General features: G+C 36.1%; 1 long non-coding RNA gene across 9 annotated transcripts in view; it reads right to left on the reverse strand.

Moving 5' to 3' along the window:
- LOC147824109 (uncharacterized) overlaps positions 1–22,884 on the reverse strand; it is a 96,065-nt gene that overhangs the window by 57,694 nt on the left and 15,487 nt on the right. The window lies entirely within an intron of this gene.

Below are 22,884 nucleotides of genomic sequence, written 5' to 3' on the forward strand. Positions count from 1 at the left end.
AGTGCTTTCACCATGCCTCCTAGTGATGGAATTATAGTTTAAACAGCTGGAGCTCGGTCCCAGGAGGGACACTGGGGTATGGCTCCTTAACGGCAGAATAAATCCATCAGACATATTTCATGTGTCTGATAACATTAATAGATACCAGGGCTGTTTAAATATTTAATGAACTCACTCAGAGGCTGTTTACAAAGGGGGGAGAAAGAGCTAAGAAAGGATGAGCACATCCTTTTGATCTCTAATGACAACAACAAAACTCAAATCTCAGCCAATGATTTTTCTTTCTTGCTGCAAACTCCATCAGGGGAACCCGTTTGCCACATGACATGTTTCATTTCCACAGTGTGCAAGAGAGTGTTTTCAGTTTTGCAGTTCAAAAGTTAATCATTTCCATGCGGCTCACTACTTAATAGAGATGCCAGAAGTCATAGAAGAGCTTTCAGTTGGGATCAAGAAAACAGGAGAGGAAAGACAATCAGAGACACATAGAGCAAACAAATGGTGTGCAGGGCACACAGCCACAGAGGCCCTGGGTGTGTTAATGAGTGGGCCACCGACTAGAAAAACAGGAGCCAGAAGCTGTGGCTCCTGGCTACCTTTGCTAAGGGTCTTTAGGGGCACTGCTTGCTAGAATTCTTTCTTCCTGAGGATGGATGATGATCATTAAAAGATAATAAAAGAAATCAAAATCCAATATTTGGAATAAGTTTATGTTAATAGGAGAATAATTTTGTTTTGATTTACAAAATTTCACTAAAAGCAGTTTGGCTAGGCAGAAGAAAATGGTTTTATTCTGCAGTTTCAGATGCCTGTTTGGTCATGCAAAAATGAAACAATAGCTAAATTTCAAATGGTGGGAAATTGCTGGCACAAACTCTTTACTGTTTGTTGGCGCCAACAATCATTCTTGTTGGAAAATGTTCTACTGCACATTTTCCAGAGCATTTTTTTCTCAATTATATTGACTATAATCCTAATCTAGTTCCCTTTAGGGGATTAAGGTACACCCAGGCCTGGCGTGCACCATCTTGGTCTGTCCTAACACCTGATAGAGTCAGTCTCGATTAAAAGGAATTAAGGTGGCTCCTAGACCAGGTTGAAAATGTCTGGCCGTTTGGTAATTTAACCTAAAAGTGGAGTGTAGCTAACAATAAAATAGTGCAATTTTCTTTGGGGACTAAGAGACTATCTTAGCTTAATTAAAAATGGATACATTTTGAACATCTCAAATGAATACCATTAGCATTATTTATACTCTGTTTTCCCTTAATTCTGTTTTGCTATAGGTTTGTAATTTGTTATAAGAGCAGAAGAAAGCAGATGGTGAATTTCCTGCATGCATAGTGTTGCTCTACTTTGTGAAGGGCTGTCATTCTCAGAAATGAAAGACTTACACTAGACCATACCTTTCCAAACAAATCATTTTCAAGTATATAAATAGCATAATTAATCACAATGGAAATATAAAATGTTTAATCAGTAACAGATGGACTGAAACAAAGAAATCTTAGTATAAGGCTATTGGAAATGTTCAATGTTGTATACTTTTGATATGTTTATAAAAATGGATTTTGGAGCCATGGTTTTATTAGACTTAATTGCTAATATTTTGTCCTGTATCTTTTTGACCAAATAAATAAATAAATAAATAAAAATAAAAACAAAAGAAAAACACAAAACGATTAAGCAGCCCATCTAGCTGGTGTTCTAGAAAGTAACTGAGTCATTACCTGGCATAAGAGAAAAATTGACTAAAATATACATCTAGAAGAGAACAGAAAACTTCTCCAAATTCCTCTTTTGGTAGTAACTGATGGTAGAATTTCTTCATGTCCATAAAGAAAAGCAACCAGGGGGAAATACTATATGGGAAAATGTACTTGGTGTAAAACAGATCTTTGATTCTCATTATCATTTAAATCTTTTAAATAAGTGCACTTTAGAAAAGAGAAACTTCTGACCGTAAAGGAGCAGGGACCTCCTTTTGGAAATTTGGCTTGCTTTGGACTAAATTCTGCAGCAATAAAAGCTGAAACTAATTTCCAGATGGAATAAATTGGTTCCAGGGTTTCTGAAATTTTGGCCAGCACGTTGCACAGCTGAAGTTGATCCTTTCTCAGAACTGTTACCAAGACGGGTGGGGAGGAGCGGAAAATGCTCAATGGGGACGTGTTTCACTAGAGATCACAGGGTGGGGTGTCCGGTGTGGTTCCGCGGGCTTGGCTTTCCATCTCTCTGAGTTTCAAAGGTCAGCAGTTCAGATCTCGTCTCTGAATGTTTGTGGCTTCTACCTCTGTCTCGGCAGTGGAGCATAAGTTGGTAAGAGAATTCTCCTAGTGGGTGAAACCTTATGTTTTAGATATACACTACCGCCCTGCATTTTGTCATATTCTGAATCCGGTATGGTGTATGGAGGCCTGAGAACGGACAGATTTTTTCTTTCTTTAAGAACAAAACAAACCAAAAAGGCAGAAGGTTATATTGCTGGACACATTAGGATGTAATTTTTAGAAACCCTCAAGGAGGCATAAACTGTACTTCCTAGTCTTTGCCTTTCCTCACAATGTCACTGTGATCTCTGTCACAACTGGGCCACTAGGGAGAGGGGACATGAACTTCTGATAGTGCCACAACCACAGGGAAAGACTTCAGGAAAGAGTCTTTTACATTCTGCCCAAATAAGGCCCCCCCAAATAAAATTCATGAAGTGTAAGTATGTTTCTATTTAGAAAATTCTTAGCAACTAGATTACCTGAGGATGTTTCTGAACATTTTAAATGTTCTTTCATGGTTTTCCTGGGTTTAATCCTCTACTTTTCCTGCCAACCTGAAAGGTTTTGGGTGGTCGAAATCTAGTGCATTTCTGCTTTTCATGTCCTTTCTATCCATTGTGAAAACTTCCAAAATCTGGACTTCTTTTTCACAATTCTATGTAATATCTTAACCTAGAATTTTGTACCATTTACTCCAGACACATTGCCAAACATGGCAGAGCATGTTACTCAGCTGACTTTCACATTCTTGGGTTGGAATCTCGCTCCTCTATCTCATCATGCCTCTTTCTGCAAAGTCCTTGATATCCCTTTGGCCTAACCCACCAAACCAGAGCTAGGTACCTCTCCAGTGTTTTTCAGATTTTCTTTTTTCTTATCTGTCTCTCCCTGAAAAGATACCATATTTTGTGGAGTTGGTGGGTATCTTGTTTTTGTTTGTTTTTTATGAGTTGCTTCCATAGTTCCTAGCTAATTGCTGCATAAATAGTAGCTGCCCAAGTAAATATTTATCGAATAAATGAATTCCAAGTTCTTTGGCATCTATCTTTATCCGGCCATATTCTCTTGGCATGACTTCTATTGTTAGTCTCCTTTCTATTCCTCAACTGCATGTTGTTCATTCTTGTCTCTCTGCCTTGTACTTTCCCTAAATGAGGAATACGTATCTCTTCTCCCCCACCAACCATCAGCACACAGCTATAGTACTGGCCAGAAGTCAGGAAGTGCTCAAATTCTCCATTGTGTAGCCATCTCTAATTGAGACTCTTGTGGTGAATTTCTCACACAGTGTTTCTTGTTACCCAGTGCCACTTTTTCAAATTATGTCTCTCAGTGTGTTTTAACTTTGTTGGTGGGGGGGAGGATGAGGAAGGATCTCAGGTACAGAAGGTTGAATTAATTATAATGTTATAACTTTACATGAATTTACTATTTATCTCTCAACAACATTGCTAGTTTCTTGAAGGTTAGAATCCCATGTATATTTCTAACATTCACATCCCCTAGCACAACATTAGGCATATAAGAAACAAATATTTTTATATGAATGAAGTAATTTTGGTTATAAATCTATCAAAAATATAGTCTATAGTAGGAAAGGCATGACAAAATATCCTCATAAAATAAACAAAAGTAATTAAACTCTTGCCAGTTCATAGCAAGATGCTCAATCTAGGTTTAAATTAATGGCCGCGTTGTGGTTGAGATCAAATAACCTATGAGTCTGGGTCTCCCAGTGAAAAACCTTCTTCCCACTTAAAGAGGACATTAAAGCCTTTCACACCACTGAGGCACCAGGGCCAAGAATGTGCTACCCAATGTTATAACACCCTGAGTTGTACACAAGTAACCTTAAATAATTCATATTCTTCAATGTGGTTTGTTTAAAACAAACATGTAAATTATTCCCCTGAAAGATGCCTAATGATCTACTTCCCTCTTCTCCCTCTTTTCTCTATCTTTCAAGCATTTATAAATTACTGCATTGGGAAAAGAGGTATGCATGTCCATATAGTTGTCCAGTGGTTTCTTCCTGACAAAGTTTCATTTCTATGCCACGAATAAAAAGAATAAGAGTAATTTGAAGAAATAAATTACCTAACATTAATGATGTTTTCCAGTTGATCAATGAATTTTTCCATTTGCAGTTGTATTAAAATAGAAACACATTCTAAATTCAGTAAGTATGATTCTATAGGAAATACAATAGCTCAGTGAGGGTCTATCATTTTTACTCTCCATCTTCCAATTGTGTTCAAAGAAGGTGATGATTTCCCTCTAAATTAAATGTTATAAATACATAGCATCTGAATTCTATATAGTCACTTACAAATACATTTTTCATTTTTAACAAATCTGACCTATTGTATCTAGGTCACTTTTATTATGCAACCCTGATTCTCCCTGCTCAGAAACTGCTTCTTAGTATACACATTTCAAGTGGTCTCTATGTAAGTAGTCAAAGGAGCAAGAACACTAGCTTTAACTCATTGACTTGAACTACAGTTTTAGACAAAGCTATATCATATGTTTGAAACTGTCATATTAGGGTTCTAAATAATAACAATAAACTTGTTATGCCACTTGGTGTAATAAAGTAATGCTATTATTATATATAAGGTTGAGTTAGTAAAATTATAGCTGTTAATTCTATTTATATGTTTTTATTTTTGATGCTGAAAGTGGGAGCAACGGTGTGAAGAAAATGTGTTTATTTTATTTATTATTCTTTTTGAAGCCAAGTTTTATTTTCTTATCTCTAACGCTGAATCTATATGATTTACGAGGTCATCTGATTTAAATCCCCCCCAAAAACTAACAAAAGTAAAATTTTTTAGGAATGAATGTTTTGGAGAGATAAAACTCATGATTTTAGTTTTCTCCACAATTCTTTTTTCTTCTCAATTATGTCCTCATCCCGTAATCCAATCTCTTATCATGTTTCCAATTTGTGAAATCAATATACAGTGATAATAGATTGTATCATACCGCTAAATCATTTCTGATGCGGAACTTATTTAGAATTTGAGGACAGGGCTTACCCTAAGAAGACATCACATGGGGTTTCTTTAACTTTCAGTTTAACTGGGAGAGGAACAGGAGAGCTGTGGGGGCATATTTTAATAATCTTGGTGACAAAATCATTTAGGCAGGAGAATAAAACACCCAGTCAAGAGACACTGTCCTTTGAGAGCTGGTAAAGCCTCGAGGTTAAGGGCACAGGCTTTGTAATTACTTTGCCTAGCTTTGAATCTATCACCTAGTGACTGCTGACCCTGAATAAGCGACTTGATTTTCATTTGTATCACACTGTATTTATAAAATGGTTGTAATGTAATACTTAACTCACAGATTTGTTGTGATGTTTGAATGAATTTATACTTTATCTTATAGATTATGCCTCATTAAATCTTATGAACAAAATAAAGGATGCCAAGTAAAGGATTACTTTCTATAGATTTTCAGACACATTCCAATTTCAGAGATATGGACAATGTCTTTGACCAATTTCCTGTACACATTAAATGTTAGCAGTTATTATTTATAAAGTTCAGGTAATAAATATATATTCAGCAAACATCATATACATATGTTAAATGTTAGCAGTTATTATTTGTAATGTTCAGGCAATAAATATAGTAAGAATTATCAGTAAGATGTGCTTATATATCCCCATTTTTCATCTTCTGCAGAAGGAATATGTGTTCTTCCCCAAAACAGAATAATTGGAAAGAGAGATGTTTTATCTGGTGCTGAGGGTGGGCATCTCACTGATTGATAAGTAGGGTGCCTGTAGGGAAGTGCCAGTTTGGAAGGGCCCTGCTCTTTTGGTGTCCTCATTTACCCCTCCCAAAGCACTCAGGCTGAGGACAGAAGTGTTCCTGGTGGGGGAAGTACTGGTCCTCAGTTAAAGCAAGATGAGGCTCTGTCCTTGGTAGATGATGCAATTGAAATCAGAAGAGTAACAGATTAGAACTTGAAAGTTACAAAAAAAAAAAGGTTGGCTTGCTGATGCAAGCAATTTAATCTTATTAATGAAATCTGGACTCTGTGTGTGTGTGTCTGTGTGTGTGTATACTCTCATATCATGTATGTATCTTCATTCATATATACTCAGAATAAAATTTAGGTGACACTGATACTTTAATAAACAATAAATAAACACGTGAATACAGTAGGTTCTTAAATCCTTCTTTTAATCCGGAAAGAATATGTATTGTTTACTGGATGAATTAATTAATTAATTAACAAATTATGTGTATGAATTAAATGAGACTGTAATCTCCAATGGAACAGAAGATTTAACAAGTCAACCAAAGTGCTAACCTTGTCATCTCATCCAGAATCACGGTCACAGCTCTTATGGACAGGAAAGCATATTGCCTAACAGATTAACCCAGAAAAAAAGTTACTAAGACATAAAGCAAAGGGAAAACAGTAAAATGGAGAGATTTGTTTCTGTGGCTCATGGCAGCAAGGTCAGGTGTTTCCTTTGCTAATAGCCAGCAAACCAGAGTGGCAGACCATTAATGGATGTCTTAAGTTATGGGAAAGAATAAGGTTTCCCAAATGAATGTTCTTTCAATGTACTCAAAGAAAATGATCAGCAACCTAGAACTAGAAGGACTCTTACATTAAAGGGCTTCCTTTACATCTGAAATGTGCACCCTAGTTTAGTTAAAAGGAAAAGAAATATCGCTAAAGTCCCAAAGGACAAGGAAGTTGCATGTCCTTGGTGACAAGTTGGGACAAATCCTTCATCCCAACTGACGGCCAAGTTTCCAGCTGTGGAAACAAATAGAATTCCAAACTCTAAAAAAATTAAAATAAAAATGTTATTGCTGTAAAGAATCATAAGTGTGAATTGCTGGAATTCACTTGTGTAAACTCAGTTATATCAGGTCTTGTATCTATAGTGAAATTTACTAATATGTGTCTAAAGGGAAAGGTAAGAATTTGGTTTTCTGGGCTTCTGCATGTGTGGTATTATCATAATACGGCTAAACAACAAGGGTAAAGCTATAGAAGCTCCCAGGGGTTAGAAAGGAATTTCTGACCTTCATATAGGATTTCTTGGTTCACTGGATATGTGATATTATTGTGGGATTTTCTCTTAACCCTTAAGTACCTATCTGTATTGTGAGCACAATAAAACTTACATGAGCTGTAACTGGGTGCACAAAGCCAAATTTGTCATACCATTTAATCCCAACAGGCTTCCCATTGTGGAGCATCAAGTCCCAATCCCTTTGTCAATTCCCTCAGCTGATAGAAAATGAAAAATATCTTTAAGGAAGTTATTTATTACATTATAGGTTAATGCTATTTGGCTGTCTTTGATAATGAAACAACTTAACTTTCTGGGGTCATTGTTTCATCTTCCTCTGTGTCCTGTACTGCTTATTCAAGCACAGGAACACTTAATAACTTCAAAGGGGATTTAGTAGCACATGGATAAAGATAGGAAACATTGCAGGAATATTTCAGCGAGGACTTTACAAGGTCAGAATTCCTTTTCACAATTCTCTCATGTACATCTCGAACAATTTTGTTTTTCTCTTGTCAGGAACCAGTGGATGTTTGGCCCCCTTTCTATCCTAACCCCATTAAAGTCATTAAAATGTTTCATTTGAATTCTAAAGACAATACTGTTAATAGATGGGCTCATCAATTTCTGTGTGCAATTCATATTGTCTTGCTTGGAAGCTCTCTCACCAGTGCGCCATGGATGGAATTAGAATTTTGGTATCAATTTATAGTATCTTCCTCAAACGTAAGTACATTTGTGAAGATCATGAAAGATAGAAATTAAAATGTTGCTTTTCTTGATATAGCATCAAATTCAGAGGCACCCATGAGGCTTCCTGTAGTCATCCCGTCTCTTCCTGTAGTCATCCCCTCTCTGAATTCCCTAATGCGATCATGTTGGTAATGCTAGCGAGTGAATGGATTTCTTTATTTTCCTTTGAGCCTTAGAATAAAGTGCTTCTAAAAACATATTCCTTTTATAAAAAATGAATATGCATGCACATGCAATGTCTACCTATGCCAGAGCATTTTCTTTATTATAATGAGAAGTATCTTTCTGGATTTTCTGCACAATCAGACTGTAATTAAGCATAGCAAGATGCAGGTAAGTGCATGAGATGCATGTTTAATTAAAAGAGAAAATGCTGGTTAAGTATCAATTTGTATGACATTCAATTTACAAGGAGAATTCAGAAAGCTACCCTCTCCCTCTCCTATATTTCCTTTTATCTGTGTGTATTTGCACACATGTATGTTTTCACACTGAAATCATATTCTCATTTCATATGCTAGAGTTGCTGCCACATGTCCTGCCCCCGTCCAAGAAAATGTTGATATATGTTGAAAATCTCCATGAAAAATAAAATGCTTGCATAAATTCATGTAAGGCAAATAAAAAAAGCAGCCAGGACCCAGCAGGCTGAGTCAATGTATAGCTTACATATGGAAACAATGACATGATTGTTTACTCACTGCTTTAATGATATTCACTTTCTCCTAATGGCAACGTGGAAAATGTGAGTACCAGATGCTGTGCCCAGAGCAGAGAAGAGAGAACAGGGAAAGTCTAGAGGAAGGAATTTATCCTGACACCAGAATGTAGTGTAAACTCTTCAGTTTATTAACGCCGTGCTTTTTAGAAAAAATACTTTGATGTCTGCAGCTTAAATTTCCATATTTTTATAACAGTTCAGCAACAAATTTACATATTTCCTGGAATCTGCAGATATAAAAGCGGTAAAACACTCCAGGCATTATTAGACAGTAGATTATAACCCATTACTATTGTTTCAATTAGCAATGTAAAAGTGACCTGCAGTGTTCAGATGACCCACTAATGGATTTAAATGCTTTCAAATATTAATGCAGGTTTTCTAAAGATGAATCCCAAACCCATTATTCCTGGAACAACTATGAGCTGAAAAGCTGGCAATGATTGTGCATTATGTGGAAAGGCTCATGGTTAATTAAATGAATACCTAGCATTACACTATTCACTTTAGTGCTACAAAATTATTTCTCATTGATTTTTACATTCTGAGTCCATGATTCAGTTTACTTCTGCAATTTGTGTTGCCATGTCAATAAAATAGAATTGCTTAGAGATGGAAGCATTAGAGACTGATAAATACATTAAAATCAAGTGAAAACTGCAGTTTTCCTATTGTTTTCCTCTATTGAAATATCATTTGTAGCAGCACTTTGTTATGTATTATTAATACAATTTTTGTTTGCTTCCATCTGCTCTCTTCTCCCCTTTTCTATTCAGGAACTGGAATGTTAGCAATTGCTTCAGGGTGAGTAGCTAATTTTTCAGTAACAAGTTCTCTCACTATCAAGAACAAAAGCACCATCAACACAAATCTGTTATTTCATGTTAAATGAACTAGAAGGCCATATTCTTCATCAAAGGCAATGTGGGGAGTTGCTGCATGTGTGTGTGTTTTAATTTCAAGGAGCAAATGACACTCTTGTTTGCTGAGCCATGAAAGCTAAAAAATAACAAACAGGTCTAACCTTATTGTCCAATTTATGGAATACAGATATAACCTGATACATTACAGAAGTGCACATTTCATTAAAATTCATATTACATAGCTCACAATTGAGTTTTCATGTGCCTTTTTTCTTTACAAACTCCTTTGGCTCTTTTCTGTTAAAGTATAAGGCTGTAAGTTGTGATTTGCTTAACACCTCTCCTTTCTTCAAAATGTTGCAAACTTCAGCTATCTAGCTTTTGGTATATAAGAAATCTTAGATGTGTTATTTTCATGTGATTTAGGCTAATAATCTAGGAAGTGTTATGGTATATACTGTAAATTTAACCTTTCCTTAGAAAACTAGGCTTACTACTCAAATGTAACCATCAGTATTTTTTATCAGGGATTACCTCATTGGCACTGATCATGCCCAGATTGTCCTCATGAACATTATCAACCTGTGGCATCTCATCATGTATTTGCATTTTCACTCTACTTTAGACATAATGAATGATAGACTCTCACCAAGGTGTGGGCCTATCCTTGAAGGGGTCAGCTTTCCATGTGTACACTCTTTATATAAAATCTTTCTTCAAGTGGTCACTTTTCAGATTGAGCTGAGTTTCTTATGAGTATGAATATAATATATAATGTATATGTATGTGAATACTATGAATATATATAATGAATATATATAATGAATATATATAATGAATATATATGAACTATGAATATAATATATAATGTATAAAAACATAAAATGGTTCATATTGAAAATCATTTCACAATAGTCTTAAGAAAAGATCATTCTTTAGACCAAAGATAATTACCAAAAGAATACAAGTGACCACTATGTACATGTTTATATGTAACTTCCTTGTTAATATATTACTTCCTACTTCTTTATTAACTGATGAATGCTGATTGAAAGGAATCAACTATTTATACCTATTAAATTGTCAAAAATGACAGGAAAGTCTAATGGTGAAAGAAAATGAAGTATGTTTAAGTTTAAAATTTCATGTTTGTATGTTTAAATTTTAAAAATTTATTACGTAAAGTCACATTGCTATTAATTCCCTCTCAGGATTCCCCCTCTTGCTTCAAATACACTTATCCCATCATTCTTGGCATTTTCTGAAGAAGATCTGGAAGCCGTCTTTTAAAATGTCTTTTCATGGCTACACTGATGTTATAAATCTATTCAAAACATTTACAATAATTTCTGTCAAATAAAGACATTCTGATGCATCATCATCCACCTTATTCACTGAATCTGGAACTGTGTGAACACTAGCTCTTCTCTAAAGTCAAAATGACCACTAAAGGTCATTGATTGGCCTTTGAATTAATTGATTAAAAACATGGAAGCAGCCATGACATCTGAAATAGACATTCATGAAAGAGAGAACTTCCAGAACTGCTTCACAAAGTGGCAAGAACCATGAGGTAAGTGTTTTCTAAGCAAGGAGGAGTGTCTTGAAGAAGATAAATGGCAATGTATCTTTTACTGTAATAATTTTTAAAATTTAAGCATTAACTGCTTTTTTGATCACACCTTGATGCAACCTGTCTAAATGTGGTTTGAATATATATGTTTTAAATTTTGAAAGTTTTATGTACCTTCGCACAAGACTGAAATTCTACTTTTGGAGAGCTTAAGAAATAATTATGAATATGTGCAAAGATTTAGCTATATAAACTGTTCATCTATATGGTATTATTCAGGACAATAAAAAATTGGAAGTATTTTAAATGTCTAAAATGAGGATTTGGGTAATAGTTTTGATGTATTCATATAATTAAATATTACTTAATCATTTAAAATAATATACAACAACATTTAATGATATGGAGAGACATTTATAATATATCTTAGATGGATAAAATTCATCACAGACACCCCCCTGTCCCCCACAAGGGACTAAACTATGACTGTGTGAATCTGACTTATTTAGTGTTTAATGACAGAATAATTTTGAAGCTATCTCAAGGGATTAAAATTATAGTTTAGACAGAGGAGGTGAACCTTCCGGGCCACTGTACCTCCATCCCGAGTGCAGAGGAGCAGAGCTACCCCCAGCACAGAGTAGATGAACCTTCTAGGCTGCCATACCACTGCCCCAAGTGCTGAGGAGGTGAGCCATGCTGGTGCAAGCAGCACACATCCTCCAGACAGCCGTATCACCTAAAACAACCCCAAAGGGAAATGAGAAGGAAGAATATGATACTCAAACACCTTGACTCCTTGAACTGGCAACAAAAGAGGACCTGGGAAAAATGAAATCAGAAATAATTTCTCAGATATAATCAGAGATTGGGTCCATAGTGCAACAAATGATTAATAAATCTAGAGAGGACACAGAAAAAAATAGAGAAGCTGAAGAACATGATGGAATCCCAACATAGGAAACAAATGGAATCCATAATACAGATGTAAACAGATATCCAGGAGATTAAAAACTCCATTGAAAGTTTATGCAACAGAATGAGCCAATGTGAGGACAGAATTTCAGATACAGAAGACAAGATTGCAATTAGTGACCAGGAAAAGAAAAATTGCTTTAAAATAGTAAGGGACCATGAGAAATCAATCCAGCAGCTGCTAGATGATGCAAAGAAGAATAAGACTGATCAGAGGCAATGAAGAAACAGCAGAGAGTGCAGATGACATAAAAAACTGTTTACAGAAGTGATGGCAGAAAACTTCCCAAGCAGGGGAAAAGAATTTCAATACAGATAAGTGAGGCATATAGGACTCCAACCAGCCTCAATCAAAAAATATCTACACATAGGCATATAATTGTTAAGATTCCAGAAACCCAACAGAAGAACAAAATTCTACAAGTAGTTAGAGAAAAGAAACAAATCACATACAAAGGAAAGCCCATCAGAATAAAAGCAGACTTCTCAGTGCAAATCCTCAAGGCAAGAAGAGCTTGAAGTTATGTGTTTCAAGCCCTAAAGGAAAACAACCTCCAACCCAGATTGATGTCCCCTGCAAAACTATCTTTCAAAATGGATAGAGAAATAAGATACTTTCATGGCAAAGAGCACCTTAGGAACTTCATGAATACCAACCAGGACTCCAAAAACTTTTAGACAATATCCTAGGAAAAGACAATGAGGATCACAACCCCAGGAAGAAAAGCAGAATGAATCCACTGGGCACGACAAGAAATTAAAAGAAAAGGGGGAGGATCAAACAAAAAGAAAAAGTCATGACAATGATAACTCAATACATATCAGTTATAACCATCAATGTTAATAGTCTCAACTCAACAATCAAAAGAAATAGACTGGCAGAGTGGGTCAAGAAGCAAGATCCAAAAAGATGCTGCATACAAGAAACACACAATTCAAACAGAAACTCATAGACTGAAAGTTAAAGGGTGGAAAACAATACTCCATGAAAGAGGAACCCCCCAAAAAAGCAGGAGTAGCTATCTTCTTTGCAGACCAAGTGGATTTAAAACCCACACTGATTAAGAGAGACAAAGAAGGACACTACATCCTTGTAAAGGGAACAATCCAACAGGAAGAGATGACAATCATAAATATCTATGCACCAAACACTAGTGCACCCAACTATATAAAACAAATACTAATGGACATGAAAAACCATATAAGCACTAATGCAATAGTAGTGGGGGACCTCAGGACCCCATTGTTACAAATAGATCAACTAGACAAAAAACAAGCAATGAAATACTGGAACTCAATCAAACTCTTGAACATATGAACTTAGCAGATGTTTACAGAGTGTTCCACCTCACAAAATCAGAATACACATTCTTTTCAGCTGCAGATAGGTCATTCTCCAAAATAGACCACATACTTGCTCATAGAACATATTTATGTAAGTGCAAAGGAATTGAAGTTATCCCCTGTATATTATCAGACTATAGTGCGATGAAATTGGAGATCCATAGCAAAAGAAACTGCAAAAACTTCATAAACACATGGAAATTGAACAACACACTTCTGAATACCCAATGGGTCACAGAGGAAATTAAAGAAGAAATGAGGCAGTTCCTTGAAATAAATGACAATGCAATATATTGGAATCTATGGGACACAACGAAAGCAGTTTTATGAGGGGAATTCATAGCAGTAAATAATCAAATTAGGAAAACAGAATGACCTGAAATAAACAACCTGATACTGATCTTCAACCTTCTAGAAAGAGAAGAGCAGGACAAACCCAAAGCTCATACAAGGGAGGAAATTATAAAGATCAGAGGAGAAATCAATGCAATGGAGGTGAAGAAAACAATATAAAAAATCAATGAGGCCAAGAGTTGGTTCTTCAAATGAATAAACAAAATTGACAAACCCATAGCCAACCTTATCAGAAAAAGGAAAGAAAAGGCCCAAATCCATGCAATTAAAAATGAAAAGGGTGAAATTACTACAGACTCAGCAGAAATCCAGAGAATCATCAATACCTACTTCCAGAACCTATATGCCAATAAGATGGAAAACACAGAAGAAATGGACAGATTCCTAGACATGTATGAATTACCAAAGTTGAATGAAGAAGACCTAAAAATTTTAAACAACCCAATATCAAGCAATGAGATTGAAAACATAATTAAAAACTTACCAACCAAGAAAAGCCCCAGTCCTGATGGCTTCACTGCTGAATACTATAAGACATTTAGAGAGGAACTACTGCCACTACTGTTAAAACTCTTCCAAAAATTGAAAGGGAAGCAATACTCCCAAATTCATTCCTGGAAGCAAACATCACTTTGATCCCCAAAGCAGAGAAAGACCCAACCGAAAAAGAGAACTATAGGCCAATATCATTAATGAATATAGATGCAAAAATCCTTAATAAGATACTGGCAAATAGAATGGAGAAGATCATACACCCTGACCAAGTGAGATTCATCCCAGGGATGCAAGGATGGTTCAACATATGCAAATCAATCAACGTAATACACTATATCAACAGAGCCAAGGACAAAAATTATATGATTTTCTCAATAGATGCAGAAAAAGCATTTGGCAAAAATCCAACACGCATTTATGATAAAACCCTACAAAATATTGCAACAGACAGTCTCTACCTCAATTTGATAAAAGCCATCTATGAAAAACCAGCAGCCAATATCATACTAAATGGTCAAAAACTGAGATCCTTTACACTAAATTCAGGAACAAGACAAGGATGTCCACTATCACCACTCTTGTTCAATATAATAGTGGAAGCATTAGCCACAACAATTAGACAAGAGAAAGAAATAAAAGGAAAAAAGATAAGAAATGAAGAAGTCAAATTGTCATTATCTGCAGATGGCATGATTCTCTACATAGAAGACTCCAAGAATGCCACCAAAAGTCTTCTAGACTTAATAACCAAATTCAGTAGAGCAGCTGATACAAGGTCAACATACAAAAATCAATAGCTTTTCTGTACATGAACAAGAGGCTCACTGAGACAGAAATAGGGCAAACAATTCCTTTAACAATAGCATCCAAAAAACCTGAAATATCTAGGAATCCACCTAACCAAAGAAATCAAAGACCTCTTCTCTGAAAACTATAGCACTTTGAAAAGAAAGATCAAAGAAGATATCCGAAAATTGAAAGACATCACGTGCTCCTGGGTAGGAAGGATCAACATAGTGAAAATGTCCCTATTTCCAAACTGCTTTATAGATTCAATGCAATCCCAATTGAAATCCCAGCAGCATACTTCATGGAACTTGAGAAAACAATCCAAAAAGTCATTTGGAACAAAAAGAGACCCAGAATAGCAAAAGCAATTCTAGGCAACAGAGACATGGCCGGGAGTATCACAACACCCAACCTGAAACTATATTACAAAGCTACTGTGATAAAAACAGCATGGTACTGGCAATGAAGCAGACCTGAGGGCCAGTAGAATACATTAGAAGATGCAGAAACACCTCCAGACACACGTTGCCATCTCATCTTCAACAAAGGAACCAAACACCCTCACTGGAGGAAAGATATACTCTTTAATAAATGGTGCTGGAAATACCTTGAAGACATTGGCATAGGAAAAGATTTTATAAACAAAACCTCAGTTGCCCATGAACTAGCACAAACAATCAACAAGTGGGATCTCTTCTTATTAAAAAGCTTCTGCACAGCAAGAGAAACCACCAGCAGTGTGAAGAGACAACTCACAATGTGGGAAAATATCTTCACCAGTGGTCCCTCAGACAAAAGTCTACTATCTCAAATCTACAAAGAACTGAAAAAGATCAGACCTCCCAAATTTGAAGACCCAATCCTAAAATGGGCATCTGAAATGAACAGACATTTCTCAGACAAAGAAGTAGAAATAGCAAATAAATACATGAAAAATTGTTCAACATCACTGATCATTCAAAAGATGCAAATGAAAACAATGCTGAGATTTCACCTCACTCAAGAAAGAATGGCTACTATCATGAAATCAACCAATAACAAATGTTGGAGGGGCTGTGGGGAAAGAGGAACCCTGCTCCACTGCTGGTGGGAGTGTAGACTGGTGCAAGTACTGTGGAAATCAGTATGGAGATACCTCAAAGAACTAGGAGTGGAAGTCCCATTTGACCCAGCTATTCGCCTGCTGGGTATCTTCCCCAAAGAATTAAAATAATCATACCACAGTGATATATGTGCACTCATATTCATAGCAGCACAATTTGTAATAGCTAAAACTTGAAAGCGGCCCAAATGCCTTTCAACTGGAGACTGGATAAAGAAAATGTACTTTTTAAATAAAATATAGTACTACTTAGGCCTAAAATATGAGAAAATAGAGACATTTATACCTAAATGGATGCACATTGAGGCTACACTCATAAGTGAAATAAATAGGACACACATGTGTAAATACTGAATAGTTTCTCTAGCGTGAGAAACTAAAAGTGTAAATAAGGATGAAATGGTATAATACATAATGTGAAATAGGAAGAAAAGGGACAAAGGGAAGGGGAAGTGTGAAGGGTAGGGGAAAGGAAAGAAGAGAATGGAATAAATATGAGAAAATGAAAAAATGGAAAGAAAGACTTTGCAAATAGGGAGATATGGAGGGCTTGAAGGGAGGATGGGAAGGGGGAAAAGCAAGAACCAAAAGAGATTATATAAAGGTGCAAATTTCCAATGATGAATGTCATTATATTGTATACGTAAATTGTACCAGTAAAATAAAATTTAAAAAAAAAGAAAAAAAAAAGAAGAGATCCCACTTGATTGTTTATGCTAGTTCATGGGCAACTGTGGTTTTGTTCATAAAATCTTTTCTTACACCAATGTCTTCAAGAGTTCTCCCTAACCTCTGTTCTAGCCGGTTCAGTATTTGTTTTAATCTTTAGATCTTTAATCCATTTCAATTTTAGTTTAGTGCATGGTGAGAGATATAGCTCTAGTTTTAATCTGTGGGAAGCTGAAACCCAAGTTTTCCAGCACCAATTATTAAAGAATTTATCTTTCCTCCAGTGAGAGTGTTTGGTTCCTTTTTCAAAGATGAGATGGCTGAGTGTGTCTGGTGTTGTTTCTGCATCTTCTAATCTGTTCCACTGGTCCTCAGGTCTGTTTCTTTGCCAGTACCATGCTGTTTTTATCACAGTAGCTTTGTAGTATAGTTGCAGGTTGGGGGTTGTGATACCCTCTGCCATGTCTCTGTTGCCTAGAATTGCTTTTGCTATTCTGGGTCTCTTCTTGTTCCAAATGAATTTTTGGATTGTTTTCTCAAGGTCCATGAAGGATGCTGCTGGGATCTCAATTGGAATTGCATTAAATCTATATAGTAGTTTTGGAAGTATGGCCATTTTCACTATATTGATTCTTCCTACCCAGGAGCAGAAGATGTCTGTCCATTTTCTGATATCATCTTCAATCTCTCTTTTCAGAGTGCCATAGTTTTCAGAGAAGAGGTCTTTGATTTCTTTTTTTAGGTTGATTCCTAGGTATTTCAGTTTTTTGGATGCTATTGTGAAAGGAATTATTTGCCATATTTCTCTCTCAGTGAGTCTGTCATTTGTGTAGAGGAAAGCTATTGATGTTTGTGTGTTGACCTTGTATCCAGCTACTTGACTGAATTTGGTTATTAAGTCTAGAAGACTTTTGGTGGAGTTCTTGAGGTCTTCTGTATACAGTATCATGTCATCTGCAAATAATGAGAACTTGACTTCTTCATTTCCTATCTTAATTGCTTTTATTTTTCTCTTGTCTCATTGTAATCGCTAATGTTTCCAAAACTATATTGAACAGGAGTCATGATAGTGGACATCCTTGTCTTGTTCCTGATTTTAATGTGAAGGATTTCAGTTTTTGACTATTTGGTATGATACTGGCTATTGTTTTTTCATAGATAGATTTTATCAGATTGAGATAAAGATTGTTCCAATTTTTTTGTAGGATTTTTATCATAAATGTGTGTTGGATTTTGTCAAATGGTTTTTCTGCATCTCTTGTGATGATCATATGGTTTTTGTCCTTGGCTCTATTGATATAGTGTATTACATTGATTAATTTTTGTATGTTGAACCATCCCTGCATCCCCAGGATGAATCCCACTTGATCAGGGTGTATGATCTTCTTGATGATCTTCTGCCTTCTATTTGTCAGTATCTTATTAATGGTTTTTTGCATCTATGCTCATTAGTGAGATTGGCCTATAGTTCTCTTTTTCAGTTGGGTCTTTCTCTGCTTTGGGGATCAAGGTGATGCTTGCTTCCAGGAATGAATTTGGGAGTATTGCTTCCCTTTCAATTTCATTGAAGAATTTAAACAGCAGTGGCAGTAATTCCTCTCTAAATGTCTTGTAGAATTCAGCAGTGAAGCCATCAGGGCCTTGGCTTTTCTAAGTTGATAAGTTTTTAAATATGTTTTCAATTTCATTGGTTGATATTGGGTTGTTTAAAATTTTTAGGTCTTCTTAATTCAACTTTGGTAATTCATATGTATCTAGGAATCTGTCCATTTCTTCTGTGTTTTCCGTCTTATTGGCATATAGGTTCTGGAAGTAGGTATTGATGATCCTCTGGATTTCTGCTGGGTCTGTTGTAATTTCACCCTTTTCATTCCTAATTGCATGGATTTGGGCCTTTTCTTTCCTTTTTCTGATAAGGTTGGCTAAGGGTTTGTCAATTTTGTTGATTCTTTCAAAGAACCAACTCTTGGCTTCATTGATTTTTTTGCATCATCCTCCTAATCTCCATTGCATTGATTTCTCCTCTGATCTTTATAATTTCCTCCCTTGTATGAGCTTTGGGGTTGTCCTGCTCTTCTTTTTCTAGAAGCTTGAAGTTCAGCATCAGGTTGTTTAATTGGGCTCATTCTGTTTTCCTAATATGCGTATTCACCGCTATGAATTTCCCCCATAAGACTGCTTTCATTGTGTCCCATAGATCCCAATATGTTGTATTGTCATTGTCATTTAATTGAAGGAACTGTCTGATTTCTTCTTTAATTTCTTCCATGACCCACTGCTTATTCAGAAGTGTGTTGTCCAATTTCCATGTGTTTATGAAATTTTTCCAGTTTCTTTTGCTATGGATCTCCAATTTCATTGCACTATAGTCTGATAATATACAGGGGATAACTTCAATTCCTTTGCACTTACCTAAACATGTTCTATGTGTGAGTATGTGTTCTATTTTTGAGAAAAAACCATGTGCAGCTGAGAAGAATGTGTATTCTGATTTTGTGGGGTGGAAGACTCTGTGAACATCTGTTAAGTTCATTTGTTCAAGAGTTTGACTGAGTTCTAGTATTTCATGACTTATTTTTTGTTTAGTTGATCTATCTATTTGTGACAGTGGGGTATTGAGGTCCCCCAGTACAATTGCATTAGTGCATATATGACTTTTCATGTCTGTTAGTATTTGTTTTATATAGTTGGGTGCACTAGTGTTTGGTGCATAGATATTTATGATTGTCATCTCTTCCTGTTGGATTGTTCCCTTTACAAGGATGTAGTGTCCTTTGTTGTCTCTCTTAATCAGTGTTGGTGTGAAATCTACCTGATCTGCAATTGAATAGCTACTCCTGCTTTTTTTCGGGTTCCTCTTTCATGGAGTATTTTTTCCACCCTTTAACTTTCACTCTATGAGTTTCATTTTGAATTAAGTGTGTTTCTTGTATTCAGCTTATTGTTTGATTTTGCTTTTTGACCCATTTTGCCAGTCTATTTCTTTTGATTGGTGAATTGAGACCATTAATGTTGATGGTTATAACTGAAACATACTGACTTATCATTGCCATGACTTTTTCTTTTTGTTGGGTTCTCCCCCTTTACATTTAATTTCTTGTCATGCCAGATGGGTTCATTCTGCTTTGCTTCCTGGGGTTGTGATCCTCAATGTCTCTTCCTAGGATATTGTCTAAAAGTTTTTTGAGTGCTGGTTTGGTATTCACAAAGTTCCTAAGGTGCTCTTTGTCATGAAAGTATCTTATTTCTCCATCCATTTTGAAAGATAGTTTTTCAGGGTACATCAATCTGGGTTGGAGGCTGTTTCCTTTTAGGGCTTGGAATATGTCATTCCAAGCTCTTCTTGCCTTGATGGTTTGTGTTGAGAAGTCTGCTGTGATTCTGATGGGTTTTCCTTTGCATGTGATTTGTTTCTTTTCTCTGACTGCTTGGAGAACTTTGTTCTTCTGTTGTGTTTCTGGAATCTTAACAATTATATGCCTATGTGTAGATTTCTTTTTTGATCAAGGCTATTTGGAGTCCTATATGCCTCACTTATCTGTATGTCAAGCTCTTTTCCCCTGCTTGGGAAGTTTTCTGCCATTATTTCTCTGAAGAGATTTTTTATGTCATCTGCACTCTCTCCTGTTTCTTCATTGAGCCCAATCAGTCTTATGTTATTCTTCTTTGCATCATCTAGCAGCTGCTGGATTGATTTCTCATGTTCCCTTATAATTTTGAAGCAATTTTTCTTTTCCTGGTCATTAATTGGAATCTTATCTTCTATATCTGAAATTCTGTCCTCACATTAGCTCATTCTGCTGTGTAGACTTTCAATGGAGTTTTTCATGTCCTGGAAATCTATTTGCATCTGTTTTATGGATTCCATTTGTTTCCCATGTTGGGATTCCATCATGTTCCTGAGCTCCTCTCTAGATTTATTAATCATGTCTTGCACTAGGGGGACAATTTCTCCTGTTATCTGAGAAATTATTTCTGATTTCATTTTTTCCAGATCCCCTTTTGTTGCCAGTTCAGTGGGTCCAGGTGGTTGAGTATCAGAGTGTTCCATCTCATTTCCCTTTGGGGTTGCTGTAGGTGATCTGGAAGCCTGGTTTTGATACTTATTTACATGTCTTCTCATTTCAACGGGGGGATGCTGTTGGTGCCTGCACAGCTCACCTCCTCTGGGCTGGGAATCATGGAATGTTGGCCTGGAAGCCCCTTCCTCTGTGCTGGGAGCAGTGAAATGGCAGCCCAGAAGCCCCTTCTTCTATCACAGGTGTTGATTCTTTGAGAGATGTCCTTCGAACTGGGGCAGACTGTCAGGCTGGCTTGTGGCATCTGACTCCATGCTGCAGATGGATATCAAGGGGTGGCAGCGACTAATCCAGAAGGCAGTGGGCTCCACTGGGGCTGAGCGTGTTCATGGCTGAGTGTGGGGAGCCCGAGCACAGAAGAAGAGCCAAGGTGGAACCAGAACCCAGAACACGTCCCTGATATCTGAGGCCAGACCCAGACTGTCAGGCTCTCTTCTTATTAAAAAAACTTCTGCACTGCAAGAGAAACCACCAACAGTGTGAAGAGACAACCCACAATGTGGGAAAAAATCTTCACCTGCTGTTCCTCAGACAAAGATCTACTATCTCGAATCTATAAAGAACTTTAAAAAATCAGAGCTCCCAAATTTAAAGACGCAATCCAAAAATGGCCATCTGAAATGAACAGACATTTCTCAGACAAAGAATTAGAAATAGCAAATAAACATATGAAAAAATGTTCAACATCACTGGTCATTCAAGAGATGCAAATGAAAACAACACTGAGATTCCACCTCACCCCAGAAAGAATGGCTGGTACCATGAAATCAACCAATAACAAATGCTGGTGGGGCTGTGGGGAAAGAGGAACCCTACTCCATTGCTGGTGGAAGTGTAGACTGGTGTAACCAATGTGAAAATCACTATGGAGATACTTCAAAGAACTAGGACTGGAAGTTCCATTTGACCCAGCTATTTCCATGCTGGGTATCTTCCCCAAAGAATTAAAAGAATCATATCACAGTGTTTTATGTGTACCCATGTTCATAGCAGTACAATTTGTAATAGCTAAAACTTGGAAACAGCCCAGTTGCTCATCAACCGGAGACTGGATCAAGAAAATGTGGTTTAATAAATGGAGCACTACTCAGCCATAAAAAATGAGAAATTAGAGACATTTAGAGCTAAATAGATGCATATTGAGGCGGTACTCTTAAGTGAAATAAATAAGACACACGTGTAAATACTGAATAGTTTCTCTAATGTGAGAAACTGAAAGTGTAAATAGGGACTAAAAGATCTTATAGATAATGTGAAAAAGGAATAAAAGGGTCAAAGGGGAAGGGGAATTGGGAAGGGTAGGGGAAAGGACGGAAGGGAATGGAATTAATATGAGAAAATGAAAAAATGGAAACAAAGTCTTTGTAAATAGAGAAGGATAGAGGGTTTAAGGGAGGCCAGGGGAATGGGAAAACAATAAGAAACAAGGAGATTATTTAGAGGTGCAGATTTCCAATGATGAATGTCATTATATTGTATACCTAAAATATATCAATAAAACTAATTTAAAATATTATAATTTAGAGTAATTTTTTATATTAAATAGTAGCTCATGTTCAGTGTAGAGCACTTTAAATCGTTTTTAAACAAGCAAACAAAAACTGCATATCTATAAATCCACATGTAGATATATAGAAAGAGGACTACTGGAAGATTATATACCAAACTGTAAGCAGAGATTATTTTCAATGATGTTTCCAGTTATTCTTTTCTTTTTTAAAACTTGTATTTTTAAGTAGTTCTACAAATAACATGGATAAAATATTTCCAATGGTTAAAAATGTAACTGAACATTGTTTTAAAGGTATCTTGCACAGAAACTGAGTAGAAAAAGTCCCTGTCACTTT

This window comes from Heterocephalus glaber, unplaced genomic scaffold (genome assembly GCF_053883595.1).
Source record: "Heterocephalus glaber isolate CG9 unplaced genomic scaffold, H.glaber_assembly_v1.0 deba00001554, whole genome shotgun sequence".
NCBI classification, from domain to species: domain Eukaryota; kingdom Metazoa; phylum Chordata; class Mammalia; order Rodentia; family Bathyergidae; genus Heterocephalus; species Heterocephalus glaber.